Source organism: Orycteropus afer, unplaced genomic scaffold (assembly GCF_000298275.1).
Source record: "Orycteropus afer afer isolate SDZICR_OR568_19922 unplaced genomic scaffold, OryAfe1.0 scaffold00232, whole genome shotgun sequence".
Lineage (NCBI taxonomy): Eukaryota > Metazoa > Chordata > Mammalia > Tubulidentata > Orycteropodidae > Orycteropus > Orycteropus afer.
The window spans coordinates 995,637-1,015,750 of NW_006921819.1; positions in this window are offsets into that span (position 1 = coordinate 995,637).

The window sequence follows — 20,114 nt, forward strand, 5'->3', positions numbered from 1 at the left end:
ATATATATGTATAAAAGTCTTGGTCATGGCTGTAAATCTTGCAAAAGCCTTGTGGACCACACAGGTGCAGGTCAGCAATGGTTAGGAGGGCAGAGAGTTCTATTTTTCTGGGATCCAGAGTACATAGAAAGTGTCATACCGCCATGTAGACCACTGAGCTACAGCCAATGAACTTCACATGGGGAGCTTTCAAAAGTCCCCATGCCTAGATTCTGGAGAGACTAAATCAGAATCTCAGGAGGTAGGGTGGGGATCCAAGCATGATGTATCCAGAGGGAACCCTAAGTGATTCTAAAGAGCAGTTAGGGTGAGAAATACTGTCAGAGTGGATTTGCAATACCTGATTTATTTGACCTCCCCCCCTCCCAAGGTGAAAAGAGATTCATATCTGAAGGATCTCATCACTAGCTTACATTCTTATTTGAAGGATCTCATCACTAGCTTACATTCTTATTTGAAGGATCTCATCACTAGCTTACATTCTTATTTGAAGGATCTCATCACTAGCTTACATTCTTATTTGAAGGATCTCATCACTAGCTTACATTCTTATTTGAAGGATCTCATCACTAGCTTACATTCTTATTTGAAGGATCTCATCACTAGCTTACATTCTTTTTTGAAGGGGTAGGGTCTGGGCATCTTTCCTCTCTATGGATGGCTGTAGTGACTAAGACCTACTCTCCAAAACAGAGTCCTTTGAGATGTCATAGACAGCACAGAGATTTAATGAAAGATACGCTGACAGCAGTTGGAAATCCTTAGAAAGAGTGTAGTAGGTTGGGAGGTGACTACCATGTGGCCTTCTCAGAGCAAACTTGGGTACTTCCTTCCAGTCGGGCTGACCTTGCAGCTTGTTTCCCAAAGAAGGCTTTGAATGGACCACTGGGCAAACTGCTCTGCCCCTGAGACATGGAACACAGCAGATTTCATGATGCTTGGTGTATCTGGATCTGTAGGATGTTATATGGGCATTTTAGGAGGTCCCTACAAATTAACCATAAGATAGAACTCTAGGATTTTGGAGCATACTCTACCATTCTCTGAAGATAACTACTCTCCTTTTGAGAAATGATTTATGGCTTTTTGTAGGGTCATGGTTGCCTGACCATGGGCCACCATGCAGTACTGGGTATTTCCCGACCAACCTAGCAACCAAATTGGGCATATCTAGCAGCACTCTATCATCAGGTAGCAATGGTATATACAATATTGAGCTTTAGCTGATCCTGAGGGCATACATAAGCTATTCAAGCAAGTGGTTCAGATTTCCACAGCTCCTACTTCTGCTACATTATTTCCCATCTTTCTACCACTCTTGGTCTCATTGGCAGTTCCCTGTAACCAGTTGACTGAAAAGGGAAGGCTTTCATCTTGGCTTACAGATGGTTTTACATGACCTGCAGATGCTGTCTCAGTAGGGAGGTAAATACTTTTGCTCTAATCAAAAATGGCCTAATGAGATGGTGAAGAGAAATCACCATACAGGCACAAATTTGAGCTATGCAATGCTCTTTTTTTTTTTCCCCAGAAGGAGAGGGAGCTATAGGTATGGATATATATTGATTCAAAAGCACTAGCTAGTGATTTGCTTGTATGCTTAGAGACATGGAAGAACATGGTTAAAAAATTGGTGATAAGGACATCTGGAGAAGAGGCAGGTGGATGGACATTTTGTAATGGGCACAGAGAGTGAAGACATTTGTGTTCTATATGAATACTCAAAAAGTGACTTCAACTCTTCTGTGAATGTCAGTCAGCCTTTTTCCATAACCACCTCTGTTCTTGCTTGGTGGGCTCAGGGACAAAGGGGATATGTTGCAGGAATGGAGATTATACATTATGGGCTCCCATTCACTAAAGCCAAATATGCCAGGAACAGAGACTAGTACTGAGCCCATCACATGACATCTTTCCTTAGGGGTCCTAGTCAACCATGTGGCAGGTTGATTACCTTGCACAATTCCATTATGGGAGAGGTGGTATTTTGTTTCCACTGAAATTGTGAAAATAGATTTTTCTTCTCTTCCCTCAATGCTTTGACCAAAACCACCATCTATGGATTTATGAATGCATTCTGCTTGGCATTACTTCTCACAAAATAACTTTTTTTTTTTTTTTTGTAAACTGAAGTGTGAAAATAGGCTTATGCCCACAGAATTCACTAATATTACCATATCTCCCATCACCAAGCCTGAGAGAACAGTGAAATTGTCTTTTGAAAACTCAGTTATGGTACCAGTGGGGTGGCAACAGTTTCTGAGATGGGTAATGTCCTCTAGAATAGAGAATGCACACTGAATCAGTGACTAATCGATGGCACTGTTTCTCCCATATGAATTTATAGATTTTGGAATTTAGGGCTGGAAATGGGAGTAGTTTATCTCTCTATTATCTCTAGTGGTCCACTATGAAGATTGTTACTTTTCAACTGGATGCTTTCCTGTTCTAGAGGTCTTTAGTTCCCAAGTAAGGGAGTGCTTCCACTAGGGACACAATAATATTTCTTTGGAACTGGAAGTTGCTACTGCTACCTGCCCACTGTGGGGTTCTTATATCCATGAATCAACAGGCAGAGGGGAATGACTACACTGCCTAGAGCAACTGACTCTGACCATCAAAGGGAAATTGGGCTGTTATCACACAATGGGGCCAGGAGGGGAATGCAGCAAATCCTCTGGAGCATCTCTTAGTACTCCTATGTCCTGCCATAAAAGTTAATGGCAAACCACAATGGCCACAAACAGGAGGACTGCTAATGGCCCAGACCTTTCAGTAATGAAATTTTGGGTCATGCCAGCAGGTAAAGAACCAAGAGGAGGTGCTTGCTTAGGGCTTAGGATAGTGGAAGAAGGAAGTTTTAAATACTAGTCACATCCATGTACCAAGTTACAGGTATTAGGTTAATAGCAGTTTTGAGTATTTCTTCCTTACTCTGATATGAACATATTTGTATATATAATTATTAACCACTTCTTTTTTTTTCTCCTTACCATTTCCCTATATAACATAAGATGATTTTCTAGTGGTTAAACTTACGTTTTAATATTTACATTCTAGTATATCAAAGGGGGAATATGACTCAGCTAAAAGAGGAATGAACATCACTCAAAGATAAATAAAGTAACACATGAGACTCTGTATCCTATTTTGGGAAGACTTAGAATATTTTGAGTTGTATGAGAGATAGTTGTGTCATGTTAGGTGAAAGCATAATTTTACTATTGTCATTAATTGAAAATTAAAAACAGTTAATAGAGGTGTGTATGAATGCCAAGATGAAAAGGGGTAGACTGGATATGTTGAAACTATGCTCCCCAGAGTCCTTGTATGGGTCTGAGTTAGAAATGGCCTATGGAGAGTTTTGTGTAAGATCTCAAGGGTGGAAATAGAACACTAGTCATTACTTTCTGAAGGTTGTGTGTTTAGATGTAAGGAGAGACAGATGCAGAGGGAGATGCCATTGGTTTCTAGTCTCTTTCCTTTTCTTGATGAAAGATGCTTGTAGACATGTTGATGGATTCCATCTGGTCCTTGCTTTGTTTCACCCCATGGCCAGCTCATGGTCCTGACTGCTGGCCTTGCTGACCTACAGTGACCTGGGCACAACTCCCATAGACTCTGGTTTACACTAAATTTTTTGCAGCCCTACCTTGGCAGATGAGTGTGCCTGGCTCCCAACTTCTCTGGTAAACTGACTTGCCCACCAGTGTTCTGGTAGCGTAGTGCCTAAGGCACTTGACTGCTAACCAGAAGGCTGGCAGTTCAACCTACTAGCCACTCCCTGGAAGGAAAGTTGGGCAATCTACTTCTGTAGTGATACCACCTTGGAAACTTAAAGAGGGGTCACTATGAGTCAGGTCCGACTCAATGGCACATTACAACAACAACAGCAGAACTCAGGAAGTCAAGTTAGTGACTCTCTTTTGGACCCTTATTTCCTTAGTTTTCCCCTCAATTGTGTAAACTTTTAGCCCTGTAACAAATACCTTATTCTCATAGTGGTTCTCCTCCCTTGACTGAGCCTTGACTAATATATTATGAAAGATGATTTTGCCAATGTTAAAATAATTTATAAATATTCTAGAACATGAGCAAAATTTCACTTCTTAAAGTTAATCACAGATTTAAAACATGCCTGGGCTTCAGCTTCCTTACCTATAGAATGAAGGGGTTGAATTAGATGGTGTCTAGGTTTCCTCCAGCATTAAGATTCTGTAATTTATGATTGAAGCAAGTTTCACCTTTGATTATGTCTAAAGACAATGGGTTTTTAGTGCGATGGTTAGAATTCTAGATCATAAAGAGGGTGAACTAGTTTCTTGTTGTCTATTGTGTACCTACTCCTGTTATGTCATCTCAGTGTTTCTTGATGGTTATAACAGGGGTGGGAGGTTAGGAGTGGAAGGAGTGAGTGAGGGAGCTGTTGCTATTGGTAAAACACTCCAGCATATGAAATTTGCAGGGCTTTGCTGAGTTGTTCATTCTTTGGGTCTGGACATTTCCTCAGCTTCCATGGATATTGAGCTGCTTGTTTAATCAGCTAAGGTTGTATTCTTCTCCAGAGTCTGGAGACCATATCACACCAAAGTGGTCAGAGTACACAACTATGCAGAGGTGCTTGGCTCTGGGTCTTGGATATGAGTCAGTTTTGTGGTACCATCTCTCCCAGGAGCATGTGTAGGCAAACCCTCACCATAGTTCATTGCTGCTTTCTGAGGTGAAAGCAAGTTCCATTTCAACTCTGTAGTAATTTCACTGCTCTTAGACAGACAGATGTAACTGAATATGACTGCCAGACTTGCTTTTAAAGACTTTAAATTCCAGAAATTAATCTCAAATTTGGAGTGAAGGAAAAAGCAATCTCTGTGGACTCTAGTCACTTCCATGCCTTCCCTTTCTCTGGTGTTTCAGTTGGTGACCACTCACTGCTGTGGAGCCAGATCTGACTCACAGCAACCCTTCCTTGGGTTTCCAAGGTGGCACCACTACAGAAGTTGTTAAGATCCGTGAAGTCATCTCCAACTCATAGTGACCCTTTGCACAGCAGAACGAGACACTGCCCGGTCCTGAGCCAGCTCCACGATCCTTGCTATACTTGAGCCCATCACTACTGCCACTGTGTCAACCCATTTCAGTAAGGGTCTTCCCTGCTTTTATCGACCCTCCACCTTACCAAGCATGACATCCTTCTCCAGGGAATGGTCCCTTCTGACAACAAGACCAAATTATGTGAGAGGAAGTCTGGCCATTCTCACTTCCAAAGAGCATTCCAGCTGAACTTCCTCCAGGACAGATTTGTTAGTTCTTTTAGCAGTCATGGTACTTTCGGCATTCTTTGTCAACACCACAATTCCAAAGCATCAACTCTTCAGTCTTCCTTATTCATTGTCCAGCTCTCACATGCATATGAGGTGATTGAAAATACCATGGCTTGTGTCAGGTGCACCTTAGTCCTTAAGGAGACATCTTTGCTCTTCAGCACTTGAAAGAGATCCTTTGCAGCTGATTTGCCCAGTGCTATACCTCATCTGTTGTCCTGACTGCTCCTTCCATTGGTATTGATCGTAGAACCAAGCAATGTGAATTCCTTGACAACTGTAATGTTTTCTCCATTTATTGTGATGCTGCTTTTGGTCCAGCTGTGAGGATTTTTGTTTTCTTTATATGGAGATGTAATCCATACTGCAGACTATATTCTTTGATCTTCACGAGCAAGTGCTTCAAGTCATCCTCACTTTCAGCAAGCAAAGTCATGTCATCAGTGTATCACAGATTGTTAATGATTCCTCCTCCAATCCTGATTCCATGTTCTTCTTCATATAGTCCAGGTTCTTGGATTATTTGCTCAGCATACAGATTGAACAAGTATGGTGAAAGGCTACAACCCTGACACACTCTCTTCTTGATTTTAAACCATGCAGTGTCCCCTTGTTCCATTTGAACAACAGCCTCTTGGTCTATGTACAGATTCCTCATGAATACAATTAAATGTTCTGGAATTCCCATTCTTCTCAATGTTATCCACAATTTATTATGATCCACACGATCAAATGCTTTTGCATAGTCAATAAAACACAAGTAAACATCTTCCTGGTATTTGCTTTAAGCCAAGATTCATCTGACATCAGCAATGACATCCCTCATTCCATGTCCTCTTCTGAATCCAGCTTACATTTCTGAAAGTTCTCTGTCAATATACTGCTGCAACCATTTTTGAATTATCTTCATTAAGATTTTATTTGCATGCAATATTATTGATATTGTTTGATGATTTCCACATTGTGTGGGATCACCTTTCTTTGGAATGGTTACAAATATGGATCTCTTTCAGTCAGTTGGCCAGGTAGCTCTCTTCCAAAACTCTTGGCATAGCCAAGTGAGTGCCTCCAGTGGGGTATCTGTTTGTTGAAACATCTCAATGGGTATTCTGTCAATTCCTGGAGCCTTGTTTTTTTCGCCAATTCCTTCTGTGCAGCTTTAACTTCTTCCTTCAATACCATTGGTTCTTGAACATATGGGACCTCTTGAAATGGATGAAGATAGACCAGTTCTTTTTCGTATAGTGACTCTGTGTATTCCTTCCATCTTCTTTTGATGCTTCCTGTATCATTCAATGTTTTGCCCATTGAATCTTTCAATAGTCCAACGTGTGGCTTAAAGTTTTTCCTTGGTTCTTTCAGCTTGAGAAATGCTGAGTGTGTTCTTCCCTTTTGGTTTTCTAACTCCAGGTCTTTTCACATTTCTTTACAGTAATAGGCTTTGTCTGCTCAAGATGCTCTTTGAAATTTTCTGTTCAGCTCTTTTATCTTTTCATTTCTTCCATTTACTTTAGCTACTCTTCACTCAAGGGCAAGTTTTAGAGTCTCTTCTGACATCCATTTTGATCTTTTCTTTCTTTATCTTTTCTTTTCTCATATTTTTATGTTTAATGACCTCTTGCTTTCTTCATGGATGATATTCTTGATGTCATCCCACAATTCTGTTTTTCTGTCATTGGTGTTCAATGCATCAAATCTGTTTTTTAGATGGTCTCTAAATCCAGGAGGCATATATTCAAGGTCATATTTTGGTTGTCATGGACTTGTTTTAACTGTCTTCAACTTCAAGTTGAATTTGCATATTAGCAGTTGATTATTTGTTCCACAGTCAGCTCCTGGCCTTGTTTTGGCTGAAGCTTTTCCGTTGCCTCTTGCCTCAGATGTACTCAATCTGATTACTGTGCACTCCATCTGACAATGTTCATGTGTATAGCCACCATTTGTGTTGTTGAAAAAAGGTATTTGCAATGAATAAGTCATTGGTCTTGCAAAATTCTATCATGCAATCTCCAGTGTTATTTCTGTCACCAAGACCAAATTTTCCAACTACTGGTGATTTTTCTTTGTTTCCATCTTTTGCATTCCAGTCATTAGTGATAATTAACACATCTTGATTGCATGTTCAGTCAATTTCAGACTGCAGAATTTGATAAAAATCTTCAATTTCCTCATCTTTGGCTTTGGTGGTAGGTATGTGAATTTGAATAATAGTAGTATTAACTGGGGAGTTCTGGTAGCATAGTGCCTAAGGTACTTGACTGCAAACCAGAAGGCTGGTGGTTCAAACCCACCAGCCACTCCTCAGAAGGAAGATGGGGCAATATACTTTGGTAGTGATACTGCCTCGGAAACCCAAGGAGGGGTTGCTATGAGTCAGGTCCAACTCGATGGCACATAACAACAACACAACAACAGTATTAACTCGTCTTCCTTGTAGGGGTATGGATATTATCCTATCACTGACAACGCTGTACTTCAGGACAGATGTTGAAACACCCTTTGTGATGATGAATGCCACACCATTCCTCTTCAATTTGTCATTCCCAGCATAGTAGGTGATATGGTTGTCTGATTCAAAATGGCTAAAACCAGTCCATTTTAGCTCACTAATGTCTAAGATATCAATATTTATGCATTCCATTTCATTTTTGACAACTTCTAATTTTTCTGGATTCATATTTCATACATTCCATATTCAGATTATTAATGGATGTTTACAGCTGTTTCTCCTCAATTTGAGTTGTGCCATGTCAGCAAATAGAGGTCCTGAAAGCTTTACTTTATCCATGTCATTAAGATTGGCACTACTCTGATGAGGCAGCTCTTTCCCAGTGATATTTTGAGTGTCTTCCAACCTAGGGGGCTTGTCTTCCTACACTGTATCAGGCAATGTTTCCAGGCTATTCACAAAGTTGTCCAGTAATGTATCAGACAGTAATGTATCTCTGCTATTCATAAGGTTTTTCCTGGCCAATTATTTGAGAAGTGGATGGTCTCTTCCTTCTTCCTAGTCTGTGTCAGTCCGTAAGCTGTGCTGAAACCTGTGTACCATGAGCACACAGGTTTTGAAACACCTTTTGAGTGGCACACACTCAAGCCTCACAGCAACATGCAACCCACCACATTATGACAAAATGACAGACAAGTTCATTTCCCTTAACTGTTGGAAACCTCTCCATCCTCCTCTTACCTGATTCCTTCCTGGATCCTGCTGCTTTTGTATTCCCTGGCACTCCCTCCCTTTCCTGCCTCTGGGGGGGTGGGTCTTATCTCCCACTACAGAAGTAGATTGCCCAATATTCCTTCCCAGGAGTGGCTGGTGGGTTAGAACTACCAGCCTTCTGGTTAGCAGTCAAATGCTTTAGGCATTTTGCCACCAGGAATTGTTAATAGCCTGAACCTGGGAGGGATGATGGGAAACTTCCCAATCCCTGAAGAAATAACAGTCAATCTTGGTCATTCTAGTGGGAGTACAATAGAAATGAGGTGACACCTTTGTCCGTTTTCTTGCACTACTCAGCCACCTGGAAGGCACACATTACACTGATACTTGTATCACAGCAGAAACTTTTCTATTACAGCAGAAAACTTACCTGTAGAGTTTTGGTCTCAGTGATCTGAATCTTCAGTGTTCACTTTTATGTCAAAAGGCAATTGTAAAAACACATATATTCACAGCTACATGTCATTCAGGCAGTCCAGCAATCTAAGTTTGATGGAAGTTATGTAATAAAAATAACAATAAAAACCTGGGTAGGGGGTGGGAAGAAGAAGCTTCTGGTATATATCCATGGGTGGATTGTTGAAGTCTAATCTCACACAGCCCATATGAATAGAAAATTTAGTAATCAGTAACATATGAGTTGGAAAACCTCAGAGAAAAGTGTTGAAACATGAGTCTGGTGTCTCAAAATGCTATGAGGTTGCCATCTTGGATTTTTTTCCCTTAAAGATTTAGCCATGAAGCTGAGAGAGTAAAAGTGCACTTATCACATGAGTTTTGAAATATTTCTTATCTGGACCAAAAAAAGAGAAAACTTCATAAAGATGGACTATAGGTTTTTTGTTGTTGTTGTTGTTGTTGTTATGTGTCATCGAGTCAGACCCAACTCATAGCGACCCTTCCTTGGGTTTCCGAGGCAGTATCACTATGGAAGTAGATTGCCCAATCTTCCTTCTAGAAGGTCTTAATTCCAGAGATCCTTAAACCTGGAACTTTTAGAAAATCAATTGAGAGTCATTAAATTTGTCTATCTTTGCAGTGCAACGGGACTTTTCAATGTTCATATCCTTCAGAGAACTTTGTTGATAAACTGAAAGCATGGTGATTTAGAACGTAGGGAGAACTAGCTTCTGTCTGGGTGTTCTTCAAGGAGTCAGTTATTCTCATTAGATCACAAGATTGCTCATCTGTAAAACAAATAGATTGGACTAGATTAGAGAATCAATTTAATCCTGTGAGCCAGCCCTAATCAACTGGAGGTTAGTAAGGCATAAGGTAGAAGGTGCTGGGAGTGGTGTCTGCCATGGCCAGGCCAGAAGATATAACTTAAAGAGGGACAACTTTTTAGACCAGGATCTTCAGTGTTCAAATGTTCAGCTTCACCACTTATCAGGTTTGTGACTGAGCTTCAATTTCCTCAATTACAAATGGAGATAATGTAGTACCTACATGGAATGGTGTTTGTCTGGACTCTATCATATGTCTGTCAAATACTTAGAAAAGTGCCTGGAACATTGTAGATCAGTAAAAGTTAACCATTCTTATTAATAGTAGCTTTAGTATTAACATTAGTACCACATATTCCTACCCTGTGCTTTCTAAATGTCACTGTGCTCTGATGGCAGAACTCACTGCACCATTTTAGAAATATTGATTTCTGGATCCCGTGACTGGAGACTCTAGTCTAATCAGCCCAGTTTGGAAACAAGAATCTGTTTTTCTAGAAAGCTCCTGAGGTAATGATGATATGTAGCCTTGGTTTGAAATCAATACTATAGCCAACGTGCATACACATTCACACATATACAAACTCACATATACACATTCGTAAGCTCATTCACACATGCAAACACTCATACACTCACATCTACCTAAAGAATATAAAAATAGAATTATAACTTGAAAAAGAAAAAGAAAAAAACCTTTAGTCTCACAATAAAATATGAGTTTATTGACTTTTTTATCTCCTAACTTCTTCTAAAGGATTTGAAGTGGTAGAAAGTGCTCAGTACCACATAAGTAAGCCACAATTAGAATGTCTCCTTATAACTTTAAAAACATCTTGGAAAGACTCATTTGGTGAAATGCTTTGGAGAGGTCTTGTATCTGGACATTCATTCTACCTGATGGCATACATCTGGCTCTTTGGAATGAGCAGAACATTTCCCTCCAGTTCCCTTCCAGATGATTGAAGATATGAAGATACAGCCCAAAAGGCAAAGAATTTATCAAGTTTCATCAATCAATTAAAAAATAGAGTTCAGCAGAGTCCTCACTGGATTCCTGATGTTCATCATTTTATTCTGCCCAGGTTTTTACTTGAGGTGTACCCTGCACACAGTCCTTCAGCTAAATAAATCTTCATTTAAATAGATAATGGCCTTTTCCATTCCCTCCACTTTGTATGCACACATATTTTAGACTCAAGATGAAGTGCCAGCTTGGTGTGCATGTGTAACTGAACATCTAGGAGCAGATAGGTAGATGGATGGTTATCTGACTTCTGCAGAATTCACATTAAGCTAATACCATTCAAATTCCCAGCCTCTGTTGTGCCTTCTCAAGGTTGTTGAAATTGAATTTAAAAGCCAAAAACATATGCTGCCTGGGCTCAAAGAGCAACTGCCAATTGCAAACACATGGCTTAGCAATGTCTCAGATGCAAGGGGTGACATTTGGTGTTGTTGATTAAGTGGGATAATCACAAGAAACATCATTCAAATCCCTTGCCCTTACAGACAAGCACACATAAAAATAGCCTTTTTTTTTTTTTTTTTTTTTTAAATCAAAGCACTAAGAAAAATATCTCTGACGAAAATGCCTAACAGTTCTGAGATGGAAATTGAATTTTGGATTGGATTTTTACAGATGTTAATGGAAAATGCTGCATAAAACAAGATGCTCTACAGTTAGGAGTTTTTGCAGCCTTGGGAGCTATTTCATAAATGACAGAAATTAAGATTATGGTCATACAGAGTCCAGCACAAAGATATCTTTAAGTCACAAAGCACAAACAAAACAAAACAAACAAAAACCCAAAACTTTTTTTGCAGGAGACATGTCTGTTCCATCAGTCAGGGATGCCTGTGGGTACCAGGTTGAGGCCAAACCAAATGCTTGTACTGAGAAAAACAATCACTGGCCATAGCAGAGGGCAAAGGGAAGGAGTAGCCCAAGATAGCCTAGGTGACTGCTCCAAAATTCCAAGTTGAAAACACTTTGTTATTGGTAAGGATCCAAGTCGCTTAGTTTTGCCAAGTGACTTTTGAAGACAGAAAGATTCTTAGCTCCGATTTGGATAACATAGTAAAATTTGAATGAAGAAGGTGGTCCAGCTTCATAAGGCAAATGAAAATTTGCTACTTTAGAAATCTTTGAAACAAGCTGTTGTCCATCAGGCCTTTCCTTTTTTTTTTTTTTTTTGGAGTTTTTAATTTCAGTGTCCACCAGTAATAGGAGACTGAAGATGTCAGTGGAGAGCACTCTGGTCAGATCCTGGCTCTTGACCTTGCCACTAATTTCCTATGGAGCTTTGGTGGTTCACTCAGTCTCCCGAGCCTTCCAATTCTCCTCCTATCCTTTTTCATCAGACACCCTTTGCAAGAGGAATTCTGAAGGAAAGCTCTGCTTCAATTCTTCCTTCATTCCTATCTGTAAGCACTGTTCTTACTGAATATGTTGATTTGTATATGAATGCTTTCCCCAAATCCTTGGAAATATAGGAACAGTAGGTAGGGCATGTGTTTTAAGGAGGTGTGGATGGAGAATGTTGCATAATGCAGATTGTAAAGTGAACTGAAACAGGTTTATGCAGTTTTCCTATTTTCACTTTCCATTCTGCAGCTTTTTCTAAGGCTCAGCCTGATTGGTATAGAGTTGAGAATCAGAACATTCTGAGTTTAGAAAGGAATGGAATAAACTCAATTCACAAGTTTAAAATGCAGGGATTGTGTCCCCAGCACTGGACTGGCTGACTCTTCAGTGGGGTGACAGGAGCACCCTTGCCCAGAGTTGCCTGTGGAAACTTCAACACAGAATACTCCAAGAAGCTGGCCCAAGTCACTTCCTGGGGAGTCTCTATGCCCATTGGCTGGCTAAAGACAGGAGCATCTTGCAGTGAAGAGAAGAGATGACTGTGTTTTACCAAGAATTTCCCAAGCTTTTTTGCCCTCTCAATTTTTCATTTTTTAGAACACTTGAGGAACATAATTTGAGAAACTCTGGCAAGTGATAAGTAGTATTGGAAAAGATCCTGCAGGTTAGCATGAAACACTGCTCAGATTCAAGGAAGGAATGCATGTGGAGAAGAAGGTTGGTGTGTATTATCTACTGTTTTTCAATCCTGGGTGGATTCTTACTTGTGTGTTTTTTAAACTTTATTTTTTCATTGTTGCCTCCTTAAGGAGTAAAGTTAAATTTATTTAAAAAATTCCCCCTAATAAGAAAAATTAAATACAATGAGATAAGACTTTTATTGTGTAGTGTCAAACCATTGTGATATCAAAGGTTTTCTAACCCACCAAGAAACAATTTTCACTTCTTGAGAGACAATGCCACTGAGAATGCATTCAGAGAGGTTCAAGTAAAATTTCAAATACATTTGTCTGATTTATAGAGGAAAATCCTGGGTCCCTTTCTTTTGCTGTGGTATGTCATAGGGTGAAGGTTTTGGAGAAGTGGGGAAAGGTGGGACTTGGTCCTCTTGCTCCTGTGGATTCTGAGTAAGTCAGGGCTGAACTTCCCAGTTTCTGATACAGAAAACAGATGTAAAGACATTAGTATTAATATTAATGTGTTATTTTTGTAAGGTGCTGTCAAGTCAGTTACAACTCACAGTGACCCTAGGTACAACAGAATGAAACACTGCCTGGTCTTGTGCCATCCTCACAATTGCCATACTTGAGCCCATTGTCTCAGTGACTGTGTCAATCCAACTCATTCAGGGTCTTCCTCTTTTTTGATGACCCTTCACTTTTCCAAGACATTCTTCTCCAGAGACTGGTCCCTTCTGTCAACATGACCAAGGTATGAGAGACAAAGTCTGGCCATTCTCACTTCTAGGGAGCATTTTGGCTTACTTCCTCTAAGACACATTTGTTAATTCTTCTAGCAGTCCATGGTCATTTTCAATATTCTTTGCCAAAAACACAATTCAAATTCGTCAATACTTCTGTGGTCTTCCTTATTCACTGCCCTGCTCTTGGATGTATATGAGACTATTGAAAATACCATGGCTTAGGTCAGGTGCACCTTAGTCTTCAAAGTGGCGTCTTTGCTCTTCAAGTATTTGAAAAAGAGGTCTTCTTTAGTAGATTTGCCCAATGCAATACATCATTTGATTTCTTGACTATTGGTTCCATGGGTGTTGAATGTGGATCCAAGTAAAATGAAATCCTTGACAACTTCAGTCCTTTCTCCATTTACTATGATGTTGTTTATTTGTCAAGTTGTGAGGATTTATTTTTCTTTGTGTTGAGGTGTAATTCATACTGAAGCCTGTGGTCTTTGGTCTTCATTTGTAAGTGCTTCAAGTCTTTTTCTCTCTCAGCAAGCAAGGTTCTGTCATCTGCATATCACAGGTTATTAATGAGTCTTCTTCCAAACTTGATGCCATGTTCTTCATATAGTCTAGTATCTTGGATTATTTGCTCAGCATACAGATTGTTTAAGTATGGTGAAAGGATTCCACACCCCTGACACCTTGCCTGATTCTAAACCATGCAGTATCCCCTTGTTCTTTTTGAATGATGGCCTTTTGGTCTATATGTACAGGTTCCTCATGAATACAGTTGAGTGTTGTGGAATTCCCATTTTTTGCAATGTTACCCATAATTTGTTATGATCCACACAGTCAAATGCTTTTACATAGTTGATGAAATACAGGTAAACATCTTTCTGGTATTTGCTTTGAGCCAAGATCCATTTGGCATCAGCAATGATATCCCTCATTCCATGCCCTCTTCTGAATTCAGCTTGAATTTTTGGCTGTTCCCTGTAGATGTACTGCTGCAATAGTTTTTGAATTATAGTCAGGAAAATTTTAATTATGTGTGATACTAATGATGTTGTTTGATAATTTCTCCATTCTGTTGTATCATATTCTTTGGAATGTGCACAAATATAGATTTCTTTCAGTCAGCTGCTCAGGTAGCTGTCTTTCAAATTTTTTGGTAGTGCCTCTGGCACTGCATCATTTGTTTGTTGAAACATCTCAATGAATATTCCATCAATTCATAGAGCCATGTTTTTCACCAGTTCCTTCAGTGCAGCTCAGACTTATTCCTTCAATACCATTGGTTCTTGATCACATGCTACCTCCTGAAATAGTTGAACATCAACCAAATCTTTGTGATACAGTGACTCTGTGTATTCCTTCCATCTTCTTTTGATGATTCCTGCATTGTTCAATATTTTGTCCATAGAATCCTTTTAATATCTCAGTTAAAGGATTGATTTCTTTCTCCTATTATTTCAGTTTGAGAAATGCCAACTGTGTTCTTTCCCTTTGATTTTCCAATTCTAGGTCTTTGGATATTTCATTACAATACTTTGTCCACTTAAGCTGCCCTCTGAAATCTTCTGTTCAGCTTTTTTACTTCATCATTTCTTCCACTTACTTTAGCTACTCTCCATTCAAGAGCAAGTTTCAGAGGCTCTTCTGACATCCATTTTGGCTTTCTTTTCCTTTCCTGTCTTTTTGATGACCTTTTGCTTTCTTCATAAATGATGTCGTTGATGTTATCCTATACCTCATCTTGTCTTTTCATCTGCTGATCTCTAATTCAGGTGAGATATACTCAAGGTCACATTTTTTTTGCTCTTATGAGCTTGTTTTAATTTTTGTCAGCTTCCACTTACACTTGCATATGAGGAATTGGTGGTCTGTTCCATGATAGACCCCTGGCCTTGTTCTGACTGATGATATTGAGCTTCTCCATTGTTTCTTTCCACAGATATAGTCAATTTTATTCCTGTGTATTCCATCTGGTGAGATCCATGTGTGCAGTCACCATTTATGTTGTTTACAAAAGATATTTGAAATAAGTCACTGGTCATGCAAAATTCTATCATGTGATATCCAGTGTCATTACTATTACCAAGGCCATATTTTGAAAATACCAATGCTTCTTCTTTATTTCCAACTTTTGCGTTCTAATCACCAGTATTGTCAATATATCTTGATTGCATATTTTTCAATTTCAAACTTCAGGCATTGGTTAAAACCTTCAATTTCTTCATCTTTGGCTTTATAATAATAAATAGTAATAATAGTAGTGTTTATTACTCTTCCTTGTAGGTGTATGGATATTCTCCTATCACTGACAGCACTGTACTTCAGGATAGATCTTGAAATATTCTTTTTGATGATGAATACAATGCCATTTAATTTTTAATTCCAAGCAGAGTAGACTATATGATTGTCTGATTCAAAATGGCCAATACCAGTCCATTTCTGCTCACTGATACCTCACATATTAATCTTTATCTCATATTTTACATCTTCCAGTTTTCCTAGATTCATACATGTTTTGGTTACCTAGTGCCTCTCTGACAGGAATTTACCACAAATGGGATGGCTTTAACAAACAGGAGTTTATTCTCTTACAATTTTGGAGGCATTAAGTCTGAGTTCAAAGTGGAAAGCTCTAGGGGCCTGGGTGAAAGCCCCTCAAACTTGTGCTCCAGCTCTGCCTCTTGCTCCTGGCCTAATTAAGCTAGAGGCATCTCTTCACCCAGGCAGCTGCTGCCTGTTGAGGCTGAGAAACCCAAGGTCACCATGTAAAAAGGCACAGTCCCAATGTTACCACACCACATGGCAGGCCATTAATTCAAGTTCATTGAAAGTCCTAAGATCAGCCAAGCATGGCAGGCTACTGAATAAAGACTCGAGTACATGAAGGGTTGAAGTGTGCCATAAACTAGAGATCATTCCTGCCTCTTATGTATGGGAAGCAGACCACATCCCTAAAGCAGCTACTCAGCTGCTTGTGGTAGATCCCACCATGGAGTTGATTGTCAGTCTCATCATGGGGAATAACTACCACCAGCTTCCCAGCCACTCATCCAGGCCCAACCAAGTTGACACAACCTTAACTTTCACAATACTTCATACATTCCATGGTCCAATTATTAGTGAAGGTTTTCAGCTTCTCATTTTGAGTTGTGCCACATCAGCAAATATAGAACGCAAGAGTTTTATTCCATCCACATTATTAAGGTCAACTCTCCACTGAAGAGTCAGCTCTTCCCTGGTCATATTTAATTTTCCACCTGTCACTATATAATCCAGGCAATATTTCCTCATTATTCATGTGGTTTTCAGTGGCCATTTTTTTTCAGAAGTAGACCTGGTCATGTCCTTTTTCTTAGTCTGTCTTAGTGTAGTAGCTCTGCTGAAACCTGTCCACCATGGGTGACCCTGCTGGTATTGAAATACCAGTGGCATAGCTTTCAGCATCACAGCAACCTGCAAGCAATGAGAGTATGACAAACTTACAGATGAGTGGTGGAATATTAAGGTAGGGAGGTGATATAGGATAAGGTTTAAGACCTAGGGTTCTGCTTCAGTCAAGTTGCTTAACCTCCCTGGGCTTGGATTTCCCAGTCTACAAATTGGGGATAATATCCTTTCATTCAGTTGCTGTGAATATTTAATGATATAATACTATATGAGGCATGCTTAGGACAATGTCTGATCTGAGACCTAAGTAATTTTCATCTGATCTCCCATTTATTAATTTTTCATGATAATATTACTAATCTGATTACCTAATTTTACTAATGTCAAGTTAGTACTTCCTAATTAACACATTTATATTTTTCCTGGGGTTAGTGGGGAAGTTTTCTTTTAAGGAATGACTGACGGCAGAAATTCTTGGATTTTTTTCCTTCTATGAGTTTGTTGTACTGTGGTGGCTTGCATGTTGCTGTGATGCTAGAAGCTATGCCACTAGTATTTCAGTACCAGCAGGGTTACCCATGGTGGACAGATTTCAGCAGAGCTTCCAGACTAAGACAAACTGGTAAGAAGGACTTGGAGATCTACTCCTAAAATCATTGGCCAGTGAAAACCTTATGAATAGTAGGGGAACATTGTTTGATATAGTGCCAGAAGATGAACCCTTCAGGTTAGAAGAAACTCAACATAAGATTGGGGAAGAGGTGCCTTCTCAAAGTAGAGTGGACTGTAAGGACATGGGTAGAGTATAACTTTCAGAATCTTTATTTGCTGATGTGGCACAACTCAAAATGAGAAGAAACAGCTGTAAACATTCATAAATAATTGGAACATTGATTGTATAAATTATAAATCTTGGAAAATTGGAAGTCATCGAAAATAAAATGGAACTCATAAAGGTTGATGTCCCAGATATCAGTGAACTGAAATGGACTGGTATTGGTCATTTTGAATCAGAAAATCCAGTATGGTCTACTATACTGGAAATAACAAACTGAAGATGAATGGTGTTGCATTCATCAAAAAGAACAATTCAAGATCTATCCTGAAGTACAACACTGTCAGTGATAGAATACTATCCAAATGGCTACAATAAAGACAAGCAAATGTAATTATCATTCAAATGTACGCACCAACCACTAATAATGAAGTAATTGAAGAATCTTACCAACTTCTGTAGTCTGAAACTGATAAAACATGTAATCAAGATGCATTGATATATACTGGTGATTGGAATGCAAAAGTTGGAAATAAAGAAGGATCAGTAGTTGGAAAATATGGCCTTGATGATAGAAATGATGCTGGACATCGCATGACAGAATTTTTCAAGACCAACAGCTTATTCCTTATGAATACCTTTTTTCAACACATAAATGGCAACTATACACATAGACCTTACCAAATGGAATATATAGGAGTCATATCCACTACATTTGTGGAAAGAAATAATGGAGAAGCTTAATATCATTAGTCAGAACAAGACCAGGGGCCAGCTGTGGAACAGGCCATCAAAATTGCTCATATGCAAATTCAAATGGAAGCTGAACAAAATTAGAACAAGTGCACAAGAGCCTAAGGCATTTGACTGCTAACTAGAAGGCTTGTAGTTCAAACCCATCAGCCACTCCTCAGAAGGAAGTTTGGGAAATCTACTTCTGTAGTGATACTGCCTTGGAAACTCAAGGAGGGGTTTCTATGAGTTGGATGTTTAACCATTTCAGGAGGTAGCATATGATCAGGAACCACTGGTATTGAAGGAAGAAGTCCAGGCTGCACTAAGGTATTACTGGAAAATAAACTTCAGGAATTGAACAGAATACTAATTGAGATGTTTCAAAAAAAAAAAAAAAAAACAGATGCAATACTGGAAGTGATCACTCATCTGTACCAAGAACTTTGGAAGACAGCTAGCTACCTAGCCAACTGACTGGAACAGAACCATAATTGTGTCCATTCCAAAGAAAGGTGATCCAACAGAATGTGGACACAAGTAAAAGTTTGCTGAAGATAATTCATAATGATTGCAGCAGTACATTGACAAGGTACTGCCAGAAATTCAAGTCAGATTCAGAAGAAGATGTGGAATAGGGGATATTATTGCTGATGTCAGATGGATCTTGGCTGCAAGAAGAGAATATCAGAAAGGTGGTATGAAAATGCTGTGTGGATCACAGCAAATTTTGAATAACATTAGGAAGAATGGATATTCCAGAACTCTTAATTGAGTTCATGCAGAAGCTATGCATAGACCAAGAGGCAGTTCAAAGAGAACTTTTAAAATCAAGCAAGGTATATGTCAAGGGTGTGTCTTTTCACCATCCTTATTCAATCTGTATGCTGAACAAATAACCCAAGAAGCTAGACTATACACAGAAGATTGCAGTATCAGAATTGGAGGAAGAATCACTAATATCCTCTGATATGCAGATGAAACAACTTTGCTCGCTGAAAATGAAGAGGATTTGAAGCACATACTGGTGAAAATCAGACTACAGACTTCAGAATGGATTATACTTTAACAAAAAGAAAACAAAAATCCTCACATTTGGACCTATAAACAGCATCATAATAAATGAAGATAAGATTGAAGTGGTCAAGGATTTAATTTTACTTGGATCTACAATCAACAACCATGGAAGGAGCAGTGAAGAAATCATATGACATATTGCTTTGGGAAAATCTGCTGCAAAAGACCTCTTTAAAGTGTTAAAAAGCAAGTCACTTTGAAGACTAAGGGATGCCTGACCCAGACTATGGTATTTACAAAAGCCTCATATGCATGCAAAAGCTGGACAAAGAATAAGGAAGACCAAAGAAGGATTAATGCCTTTGAATTATGGTGTTTGTGAAGAATATTGAATATACCACAGATTGCCAGAAGAATGAACAATGTGTCTTAGAAGAAGTATAGCCAGACTGTTCCTTAGAAGTGAGGATGACGGGTTTTTGGGGGCAAGATGGCGGACTAGGCAGAAGGATTGCACAGACCCTCTTCAACAAAGAAAAGGGAAACCAATTAACACTGACACAGAAGATAATCTTGGACCCCTGAGCCTTGAAGGAAAGGATGCAGAATTGGACTAAACCCCAACTAGCAGAAGAATTTGCGTGA